The sequence below is a fragment of the Schistocerca gregaria genome, unplaced genomic scaffold, assembly GCF_023897955.1.
Source record: "Schistocerca gregaria isolate iqSchGreg1 unplaced genomic scaffold, iqSchGreg1.2 ptg000906l, whole genome shotgun sequence".
NCBI classification, from domain to species: Eukaryota; Metazoa; Arthropoda; class Insecta; order Orthoptera; family Acrididae; genus Schistocerca; species Schistocerca gregaria.
The window spans coordinates 10,001-23,089 of NW_026062266.1; positions in this window are offsets into that span (position 1 = coordinate 10,001).

The following is a 13,089-nucleotide window of genomic DNA, read 5'->3' on the forward strand; positions in this document are numbered from 1 at the left end:
TATAACATAGCTAATTGACAGCCTAAAAAATAAAAGTTCTGCTGGATGGGATGAATATTCTCCTTTTCTACTAAAAAAATGCAAGGGGGAGTTAGCCATACCATTAGTCCATTTAATAAATTGTGTAGTTGAAGGAGGTGTTCTTCCGATGAAATTCAAACTTGGTATAGTTAAACCTTTGTATCAAAAAGAGGAAAGAAAACAACCACAGAACCACAGACCAGTTGCCTTAACCTCAGTCTTTGGTAAATTGATTGAAAAAATAAAGCATGAAACATTAATCGACCACCATAATACGAATAACTTAATAGGAGATTTCCAACATGGATTGAGAAGTGGTCGGAGCACCAAATCTGCAACAGTACAGATTGTACACTGTCTGATAAACTAACCTAACCTGACCTGACCTAACCTGACCTCACATGATCTGACTTGACATGACCTGACATGACCTCACCTGATCTGTCCTAACCTGACCTGACCTGACCTGACCGGACCTAAACTAACCTAACCTAGCCTAACCTGACCTGACCTAACCTAACCTAAACTAACCTAACCTAACCTAACCTAACCTAACCTAACCTAACCTAACCTAACCTAACCTAACCTAACCTAACCTAACCTAACCTAACCTAACCTAACCTAACCTAACCTAACCTAACCTAACCTAACCTAACCTAACCTAACCTAACCTAACCTAACGTAACCTAACCTAACCTAACCTAACCTAACCTAACCTAACCTAACCTAACCTAACCTAACCTAACCTAACCTAACCTAACCTAACCTAACCTAACCTAACCTAACCTAACCTGACCTGACCTAACCTGACCTCACATGATCTGACTTCACATGACCTGACATGACCTCACCTGATCTGTCCTAACCTGACCTGACCTGACCTGACCGGACCTAAACTAACCTAGCCTAACCTGACCTAACCTAAGCTAACCTAACCTAACCTAACCTAACCTAACCTAACCTAACCTAACCTAACCTAACCTAACCTAACCTAACCTAACCTAACCTAACCTAACCTAACCTAACCTAACCTAACCTAACCTAACCTAACCTAACCTAACCTAACCTAACCTAACCTAACGTAACCTAACCTAACCTAACCTAACCTAACCTAACCTAACCTAACCTAACCTAACCTAACCTAACCTAACCTAGGCTAGAATAGCCTAGCCTACTGTAGCCCAGCCTAGCCTAGCCTAGCCTAGCCTAGCTTATCCTACTCTACCCTAGCCTAACCTAACATAGCCTAGCCTAGCCTAGCCTAACCTAACTTAACCTAACCTAACCAAAGCTAACCTATCCCAACCTAACTCAACCTAACCTAACCACAGCTGACCAAAATTAACCTGACCTATCCTAACATGAAATAACATAACCTGACCTAACATAACCTCAGATGCCATACACACGAAACACAGAAGTTATAATTATATATGCCTGCAGAGCAAGCAAATGGAAATAATTGCTCACTGCAATGTCAAGTTTGTTAATTTTTTAGGATAACAATGTCGCTCAGTGTTCCTAATTTAGAAACTATAAATTTGTGTGATAATATTAACTTTGACAAGGATATATCCTCTCATAATTGTACTAATGTGTCATTACTGAAAATAATACTTGTGTGAAACTGGAGAGGCAGTTTAAATATAACAAGGAAAAGAAACGGGACTCTTGTAAGGTACCTAGAGTAAAAATCAGGGATATAACATAGCTAATTGACAGCCTAAAAAATAAAAGTTCTGCTGGATGGGATGAATATTCTCCTTTTCTACTAAAAAAATGCAAGGGGGAGTTAGCCATACCATTAGTCCATTTAATAAATTGTGTAGTTGAAGGAGGTGTTCTTCCGATGAAATTCAAACTTGGTATAGTTAAACCTTTATATCAAAAAGAGGAAAGAAAACAACCACAGAACTACAGACCAGTTGCCTTAACCTCAGTCTTTGGTAAATTGATTGAAAAAATAAAGCATGAAACATTAATCGACCACCATAATACGAATAACTTAATAGGAGATTTCCAACATGGATTGAGAAGTGGTCGGAGCACCAAATCTGCAACAGTACAGATTGTACACTGTCTGATAAACTAACCTAACCTAACCTGACCTAACCTGACCTCTCATGATCTGACTTGACATGACCTGACATGACCTCACCTGATCTGTCCTAACCTGACCTGACCTGACCTGACCTGACCGGACCTAAACTAACCTAACCTAGCCTAACCTAACCTAACCTAACCTAACCTAACCTAACCTAAGCTTACCTAACCTAAATTAATCAAACCTAACCTAACCTAACCTAACCTAACCTAACCTAACCTAACCTAACCTAACCTAACCTAACCTAACCTAACCTAACCTAACCTAACCTAACCTAACCTAACCTAACCTAACCTAACCTAACCTAACCTAACCTTACCTAACCTAACCTAACCTAACCTATCCTAACCTAACCTAACCTAACCTAACCTAAGCTAGAATAGCCTAGCCTAATGTAGCCCAGCCTAGCCTAGCCTAGCGCAGCCTAGCTTATCCTACCCTAGCCTAGCCTAACCTAACATAGCCTAGCCTAGCCTAGCCTAACCTAACTTAACCTAACCTAACCAAAGCTAACCTATCCCAACCTAACTCAACCTAACCTAACCACACCTGACCAAAATTAACCTGACCTATCCTAACATGAAATAACATAACCTGACCTAACATAACCTCAGATGCCATACACACGAAACACAGAAGTTATAATTATATATGCCTGCAGAGCAATCAAATGGAAATAATTGCTCACTGCAATGTCAAGGTTGTTAATTTTTTAGGATAACAATGTCGCTCAGTGTTCCTAATTTAGAAACTATAAATTTGTGTGATAATATTAACTTTGACAAGGATATATCCTCTCATAATTGTACTAATGTGTCATTACTGAAAATAATACTTGTGTGAAACTGGAGAGGCAGTTTAAATATAACAAGGAAAAGAAACGGGACTCTTGTAAGGTACCTAGAGTAAAAATCAGGGATATAACATAGCTAATTGACAGCCTAAAAAATAAAAGTTCTGCTGGATGGGATGAATATTCTCCTTTTCTACTAAAAAAATGCAAGGGGGAGTTAGCCATACCATTAGTCCATTTAATAAATTGTGTAGTTGAAGGAGGTGTTCTTCCGATGAAATTCAAACTTGGTATAGTTAAACCTTTATATCAAAAAGAGGAAAGAAAACAACCACAGAACTACAGACCAGTTGCCTTAACCTCAGTCTTTGGTAAATTGATTGAAAAAATAAAGCTAGAAATATTAAACGACCACCATAATACGAATAACTTAATAGGAGATTTTGAACATGGATTGAGAAGTGGTCGGAGCACCAAGTCTGCAACAGTACGGATTGTACACTGTCTGATAAAATAACTTAACCTGACCTGACCTAACCTGACCTCACATGATCTGACTTGACATGACATGACTTGACCTCACCTGATCTGTCCTAACCTGACCTGACCTGACCTGACCGGACCTAAACTAACCTAACCTAGCCTAACCTGACCTAACCTAACCTAACCTAACCTAACCTAACCTAAGCTTACCTAACCTAAATTAATCAAACCTAACATAACCTAACGTAACGTAACCTAACCTAACCTAACCTAACCTAACCTAACCTAACCTAACCTAACCTAACCTAACCTAACCTAACCTAACCTAACCTACCCTAACCTAACCTAACCTAACCTAACCTAACCTAACCTAACCTAACCTAACCTAACCTAACCTAACCTAACCTAACCTAACCTAACCTAACCTAACCTAACCTAACCTAACCTAACCTAACCTAACCTAACCTAACCTAACCTAACCTAACCTAACCTAACCTAACCTAACCTAACCTAACCTAACCTAACCTAACCTAACCTAACCTAACCTAACCTAACCTAACCTAACCTAACCTAACCTAACCTAACCTAACCTAACCTAACCTAACCTAACCTAACCTAACCTAACCTAACCTAACCTAACCTAACCTAACCTAACCTAACCTAACCTAACCTAACCTAACCTAACCTAACCTAACCTAACCTAACCTAACCTAACCTAACCTAACCTAACCTAACCTAACCTAACCTAACCTAACCTAACCTAACCTAACCTAACCTAACCTAACCTAACCTAACCTAACCTAACCTAACCTAACCTAACCTAACCTAACCTAACCTAACCTAACCTAACCTAACCTAACCTAACCTAACCTAACCTAACCTAACCTAACCTAACCTAACCTAACCTAACCTAACCTAACCTAACCTAACCTAACCTAACCTAACCTAACCTAACCTAACCTAACCTAACCTAACCTAACCTAACCTAACCTAACCTAACCTAACCTAACCTAACCTAACCTAACCTAACCTAACCTAACCTAACCTAACCTAACCTAACCTAACCTAACCTAACCTAACCTAACCTAACCTAACCTAACCTAACCTAACCTAACCTAACCTAACCTAACCTAACCTAACCTAACCTAACCTAACCTAACCTAACCTAACCTAACCTAACCTAACCTAACCTAACCTAACCTAACCTAACCTAACCTAACCTAACCTAACCTAACCTAACCTAACCTAACCTAACCTAACCTAACCTAACCTAACCTAACCTAACCTAACCTAACCTAACCTAACCTAACCTAACCTAACCTAACCTAACCTAACCTAACCTAACCTAACCTAACCTAACCTAACCTAACCTAACCTAACCTAACCTAACCTAACCTAACCTAACCTAACCTAACCTAACCTAACCTAACCTAACCTAACCTAACCTAACCTAACCTAACCTAACCTAACCTAACCTAACCTAACCTAACCTAGGCTAGAATAGCCTAGCCTAATGTAGCCCAGCCTAGCCTAGCCTAGCGTAGCCTAGCTTATCCTACCCTAGCCTAGCCTAACCTAACATAGCCTAGCCTAGCCTAGCCTAACCTAACTTAACCTAACCTAACCAAAGCTAACCTATCCCAACCTAACTCAACCTAACCTAACCACACCTGACCAAAATTAACCTGACCTATCCTAACATGTCATAACATAACCTGACCTAACATAACCTCAGATGCCATACACACGAAACACAGAAGTTATAATTATATATGCCTGCAGAGCAAGCAAATGGAAATAATTGCTCACTGCAATGTCAAGTTTGTTAATTTTTTAGGATAACAATGTCGATCAGTGTTCCTAATTTAGAAACTATAAATTTGTGTGATAATATTAACTTTGACAAGGATATATCCTCTCATAATTGTACTAATGTGTCATTACTGAAAATAATACTTGTGTGAAACTGGAGAGGCAGTTTAAATATAACAAGGAAAAGAAACAGGACCCTTGTAAGGTACCTAGAGTAAAAATCAGGGATATAACATAGCTAATTGACAGCCTAAAAAATAAAAGTTCTGCTGGATGGGATGAATATTCTCCTTTTCTACTAAAAAAATGCAAGGGGGAGTTAGCCATACCATTAGTCCATTTAATAAATTGTGTAGTTGAAGGAGGTGTTCTTCCGATGAAATTCAAACTTGGTATAGTTAAACCTTTATATCAAAAAGAGGAAAGAAAACAACCACAGAACTACAGACCAGTTGCCTTAACCTCAGTCTTTGGTAAATTGATTGAAAAAATAAAGCTAGAAATATTAATCAACCACCATAATACGAATAACTTAATAGGAGATTTCCAACATGGATTGAGAAGTGGTCGGAGCACCAAATCTGCAACAGTACAGATTGTACACTGTCTGATAAACTAACCTAACCTGACCTGACCTAACCTGACCTCACATGATCTGACTTGACATGACATGACTTGACCTCACCTGATCTGTCCTAACCTGACCTGACCTGACCTGACCGGACCTAAACTAACCTAACCTAGCCTAACCTGACCTAACCTAACCTAACCTAACCTAACCTAACCTAAGCTTACCTAACCTAAATTAATCAAACCTAACGTAACCTAACGTAACGTAACGTAACCTAACCTAACCTAACCTAACCTAACCTAGCCTAACCTAACCTAACCTAACCTAACCTAACCTAACCTAACCTAACCTAACCTAACCTAACCTAACCTAACCTAACCTAACCTAACCTAACCTAACCTAACCTAACCTAACCTAACCTAACCTAACCTAACCTAACCTAACCTAACCTAACCTAACCTAACCTAACCTAACCTAACCTAACCTAACCTAACCTAACCTAACCTAACCTAACCTAACCTAACCTAACCTAACCTAACCTAACCTAACCTAACCTAACCTAACCTAACCTAACCTAACCTAACCTAACCTAACCTAACCTAACCTAACCTAACCTAACCTAACCTAACCTAACCTAACCTAACCTAACCTAACCTAACCTAACCTAACCTAACCTAACCTAACCTAACCTAACCTAACCTAACCTAACCTAACCTAACCTAACCTAACCTAACCTAACCTAACCTAACCTAACCTAACCTAACCTAACCTAACCTAACCTAACCTAACCTAACCTAACCTAACCTAACCTAACCTAACCTAACCTAACCTAACCTAACCTAACCTAACCTAACCTAACCTAACCTAACCTAACCTAACCTAACCTAACCTAACCTAACCTAACCTAACCTAACCTAACCTAACCTAACCTAACCTAACCTAACCTAACCTAACCTAACCTAACCTAACCTAACCTAACCTAACCTAACCTAACCTAACCTAACCTAACCTAACCTAACCTAACCTAACCTAACCTAACCTAACCTAACCTAACCTAACCTAACCTAACCTAACCTAACCTAACCTAACCTAACCTAACCTAACCTAACCTAACCTAACCTAACCTAACCTAACCTAACCTAACCTAACCTAACCTAACCTAACCTAACCTAACTAAACCTAACCTAACCTAACCTAACCTAACCTAACCTAACCTAACCTAACCTAACCTAACCTAACCTAACCTAACCTAACCTAACCTAACCTAACCTAACCTAACCTAACCTAACCTAACCTAACCTAACCTAACCTAACCTAACCTAACCTAGGCTAGAATAGCCTAGCCTAATGTAGCCCAGTCTAGCCTAGCCTAGCGTAGCCTAGCTTATCCTACCCTAGCCTAGCCTAACCTAACCTAGCCTAGCCTAGCCTAGCCTAACCTAACTTAACCTAACCTAACCAAAGCTAACCTATCCCAACCTAACTCAACCTAACCTAACCACACCTGACCAAAATTAACCTGACCTATCCTAACATGAAATAACATAACCTGACCTAACATAACCTCAGATGCCATATACACGAAACACAGAAGTTATAATTATATATGCCTGCAGAGCAAGCAAATGGAAATAATTGCTCACTGCAATGTCAAGTTTGTTAATTTTTTAGGATAACAATGTCGCTCAGTGGTCCTAATTTAGAACCTATAAATTTGTGTGATAATATTAACTTTGACAAGGATATATCCTCTCATAATTGTACTAATGTGTCATTACTGAAAATAATACTTGTGTGAAACTGGAGAGGCAGTTTAAATACAACAAGGAAAAGAAACGGGACCCTTGTAAGGTACCTAGAGTAAAAATCAGGGATATAACATAGCTAATTGACAGCTTAAAAAATAAAAGTTCTGCTGGATGGGATGAATATTCTCCTTTTCTACTAAAAAAATGCAAGGGGGAGTTAGCCATACCATTAGTCCATTTAATAAATTGTGTAGTTGAAGGAGGTGTTCTTCCGATGAAATTCAAACTTGGTATAGTTAAACCTTTATATCAAAAAGAGGAAAGAAAACAACCACAGAACTACAGACCAGTTGCCTTAACCTCAGTCTTTGGTAAATTGATTGAAAAAATAAAGCTAGAAATTTTAATCAACCACCATAATACGAATAACTTAATAGGAGATTTCCAACATGGATTGAGAAGTGGTCGGAGCACCAAATCTGCAACAGTACAGATTGTACACTGTCTGATAAACTAACCTAACCTGACCTGACCTAACCTGACCTCACATGATCTGACTTGACATGACATGACTTGACCTCACCTGATCTGTCCTAACCTGACCTGACCTGACCTGACCGGACCTAAACTAACCTAACCTAGCCTAACCTGACCTAACCTAACCTAACCTAACCTAACCTAACCTAAGCTTACCTAACCTAAATTAATCAAACCTAACGTAACCTAACGTAACGTAACGTAACCTAACCTAACCTAACCTAACCTAACCTAACCTAACCTAACCTAACCTAACTTAACCTAACCTAACCTAACCTAACCTAACCTAACCTAACCTAACCTAACCTAACCTAACCTAACCTAACCTAACCTAACCTAACCTAACCTAACCTAACCTAACCTAACCTAACCTAACCTAACCTAACCTAACCTAACCTAACCTAACCTAACCTAACCTAACCTAACCTAACCTAACCTAACCTAACCTAACCTAACCTAACCTAACCTAACCTAACCTAACCTAACCTAACCTAACCTAACCTAACCTAACCTAACCTAACCTAACCTAACCTAACCTAACCTAACCTAACCTAACCTAACCTAACCTAACCTAACCTAACCTAACCTAACCTAACCTAACCTAACCTAACCTAACCTAACCTAACCTAACCTAACCTAACCTAACCTAACCTAACCTAACCTAACCTAACCTAACCTAACCTAACCTAACCTAACCTAACCTAACCTAACCTAACCTAACCTAACCTAACCTAACCTAACCTAACCTAACCTAACCTAACCTAACCTAACCTAACCCAACCCAACCCAACCCAACCTAACCCAACCCAACCCAACCCAACCCAACCCAAGCCAACCCAACCCAACCCAACCCAACCCAACCTAACCTAACCTAACCTAACCTAACCTAACCTAACCTAACGTAACCTAACCTAACCTAACCTAACCTAACCTAACCTAACCTAACCTAACCTAACCTAACCTAACCTAACCTAACCTAACCTAACCTAACCTAACCTAACCTAACCTAACCTAACCTAACCTAACCTAACCTAACCTAACCTAACCTAACCTAACCTAACCTAACCTAACCTAACCTAACCTAACCTAACCTAACCTAACCTAACCTAACCTGACCTAACCTAACCTAACCTAACCTAACCTAACCTAACCTAACCTAACCTAACCTAACCTAGGCTAGAATAGCCTAGCCTAATGTAGCCCAGTCTAGCCTAGCCTAGCGTAGCCTAGCTTATCCTACCCTAGCCTAGCCTAACCTAACCTAGCCTAGCCTAGCCTAGCCTAACCTAACTTAACCTAACCTAACCAAAGCTAACCTATCCCAACCTAACTCAACCTAACCTAACCACACCTGACCAAAATTAACCTGACCTATCCTAACATGAAATAACATAACCTGACCTAACATAACCTCAGATGCCATATACACGAAACACAGAAGTTATAATTATATATGCCTGCAGAACAAGCAAATGGAAATAATTGCTCACTGCAATGTCAAGTTTGTTAATTTTTTAGGATAACAATGTCGCTCAGTGTTCCTAATTTAGAAACTATAAATTTGTGTGATAATATTAACTTTGACAAGGATATATCCTCTCATAATTGTACTAATGTGTCATTACTGAAAATAATACTTGTGTGAAACTGGAGAGGCAGTTTAAATATAACATGGAAAAGAAACGGGACCCTTGTAAGGTACCTAGAGTAAAAATCAGGGATATAACATAGCTAATTGACAGCCTAAAAAATAAAAGTTCTGCTGGATGGGATGAATATTCTCCTTTTCTACTAAAAAAATGCAAGGGGGAGTTAGCCATACCATTAGTCCATTTAATAAATTGTGTAGTTGAAGGAGGTGTTCTTCCGATGAAATTCAAACTTGGTATAGTTAAACATAGTTAAACCTTTATATCAAAAAGAGGAAAGAAAACAACCACAGAACTACAGACCAGTTGCCTTAACCTCAGTCTTTGGTAAATTGATTGAAAAAATAAAGCTAGAAATATTAATCAACCACCATAATACGAATAACTTAATAGGAGATTTCCAACATGGATTGAGAAGTGGTCGGAGCACCAAATCTGCAACAGTACAGATTGTACACTGTCTGATAAACTAACCTAACCTGACCTGACCTAACCTGACCTCACATGATCTGACTTGACATGACATGACTTGACCTCACCTGATCTGTCCTAACCTGACCTGACCTGACCTGACCGGACCTAAACTAACCTAACCTAGCCTAACCTGACCTAACCTAACCTAACCTAACCTAACCTAACCTAAGCTTACCTAACCTAAATTAATCAAACCTAACGTAACCTTAACAAACCTAACGTAACCTAACCTAACCTAACCTAACCTAACCTAACCTAACCTAACCTAACCTAACCTAACCTAACCTAACCTAACCTAACCTAACCTAACCTAACCTAACCTAACCTAACCTAACCTAACCTAACCTAACCTAACCTAACCTAACCTAACCTAACCTAACCTAACCTAACCTAACCTAACCTAACCTAACCTAACCTAACCTAACCTAACCTAACCTAACCTAACCTAACCTAACCTAACCTAACCTAACCTAACCTAACCTAACCTAACCTAACCTAACCTAACCTAACCTAACCTAACCTAACCTAACCTAACCTAACCTAACCTAACCTAACCTAACCTAACCTAACCTAACCTAACCTAACCTAACCTAACCTAACCTAACCTAACCTAACCTAACCTAACCTAACCTAACCTAACCTAACCTAACCTAACCTAACCTAACCTAACCTAACCTAACCTAACCTAACCTAACCTAACCTAACCTAACCTAACCTAACCTAACCTAACCTAACCTAACCTAACCTAACCTAACCTAACCTAACCTAACCTAACCTAACCTAACCTAACCTAACCTAACCTAACCTAACCTAACCTAACCTAACCTAACCTAACCTAACCTAACCTAACCTAACCTAACCTAACCTAACCTAACCTAACCTAACCTAACCTAACCTAACCTAACCTAACCTAACCTAACCTAACCTAACCTAACCTAACCTAACCTAACCTAACCTAACCTAACCTAACCTAACCTAACCTAACCTAACCTAACCTAACCTAACCTAACCTAACCTAACCTAACCTAACCTAACCTAACCTAACCTAACCTAACCTAACCTAACCTAACCTAACCTAACCTAACCTAACCTAACCTAACCTAACCTAACCTAACCTAACCTAACCTAACCTAACCTAACCTAACCTAACCTAACCTAACCTAACCTAACCTAACCTAACCTAACCTAACCTAACCTAACCTAACCTAACCTAACCTAACCTAACCTAACCTAACCTAACCTAACCTAACCTAACCTAACCTAACCTAACCTAACCTAACCTAACCTAACCTAACCTAACCTAACCTAACCTAACCTAACCTAACCTAACCTAACCTAACCTAACCTAACCTAACCTAACCTAACCTAACCTAACCTAACCTAACCTAACCTAACCTAACCTAGGCTAGAATAGCCTAGCCTAATGTAGCCCAGTCTAGCCTAGCCTAGCGTAGCCTAGCTTATCCTACCCTAGCCTAGCCTAACCTAACCTAGCCTAGCCTAGCCTAGCCTAACCTAACTTAACCTAACCTAACCAAAGCTAACCTATCCCAACCTAACTCAACCTAACCTAACCACACCTGACCAAAATTAACCTGACCTATCCTAACATGAAATAACATAACCTGACCTAACATAACCTCAGATGCCATATACACGAAACACAGAAGTTATAATTATATATGCCTGCAGAGCAAGCAAATGGAAATATATGCTCACTGCAATGTCAAGTTTGTTAATTTTTTAGGATAACAATGTCGCTCAGTGTTCCTAATTTAGAAACTATAAATTTGTGTGATAATATTAACTTTGACAAGGATATATCCTCTCATAATTGTACTAATGTGTCATTACTGAAAATAATACTTGTGTGAAACTGGAGAGGCAGTTTAAATACAACAAGGAAAAGAAACGGGACCCTTGTAAGGTACCTAGAGTAAAAATCAGGGATATAACATAGCTAATTGACAGCTTAAAAAATAAAAGTTCTGCTGGATGGGATGAATATTCTCCTTTTCTACTAAAAAAATGCAAGGGGGAGTTAGCCATACCATTAGTCCATTTAATAAATTGTGTAGTTGAAGGAGGTGTTCTTCCGATGAAATTCAAACTTGGTATAGTTAAACCTTTATATCAAAAAGAGGAAAGAAAACAACCACAGAACTACAGACCAGTTGCCTTAACCTCAGTCTTTGGTAAATTGATTGAAAAAATAAAGCTAGAAATTTTAATCAACCACCATAATACGAATAACTTAATAGGAGATTTCCAACATGGATTGAGAAGTGGTCGGAGCACCAAATCTGCAACAGTACAGATTGTACACTGTCTGATAAACTAACCTAACCTGACCTGACCTAACCTGACCTCACATGATCTGACTTGACATGACATGACTTGACCTCACCTGATCTGTCCTAACCTGACCTGACCTGACCTGACCGGACCTAAACTAACCTAACCTAGCCTAACCTGACCTAACCTAACCTAACCTAACCTAACCTAACCTAAGCTTACCTAACCTAAATTAATCAAACCTAACGTAACCTAACGTAACGTAACGTAACCTAACCTAACCTAACCTAACCTAACCTAACCTAACCTAACCTAACCTAACTTAACCTAACCTAACCTAGCCTAACCTAACCTAACCTAACCTAACCTAACCTAACCTAACCTAACCTAACCTAACCTAACCTAACCTAACCTAACCTAACCTAACCTAACCTAACCTAACCTAACCTAACCTAACCTAACCTAACCTAACCTAACCTAACCTAACCTAACCTAACCTAACCTAACCTAACCTAACCTAACCTAACCTAACCTAACCTAACCTAACCTAACCTAACCTAACCTAACCTAACCTAACCTAACCTAACCTAACCTAACCTAAC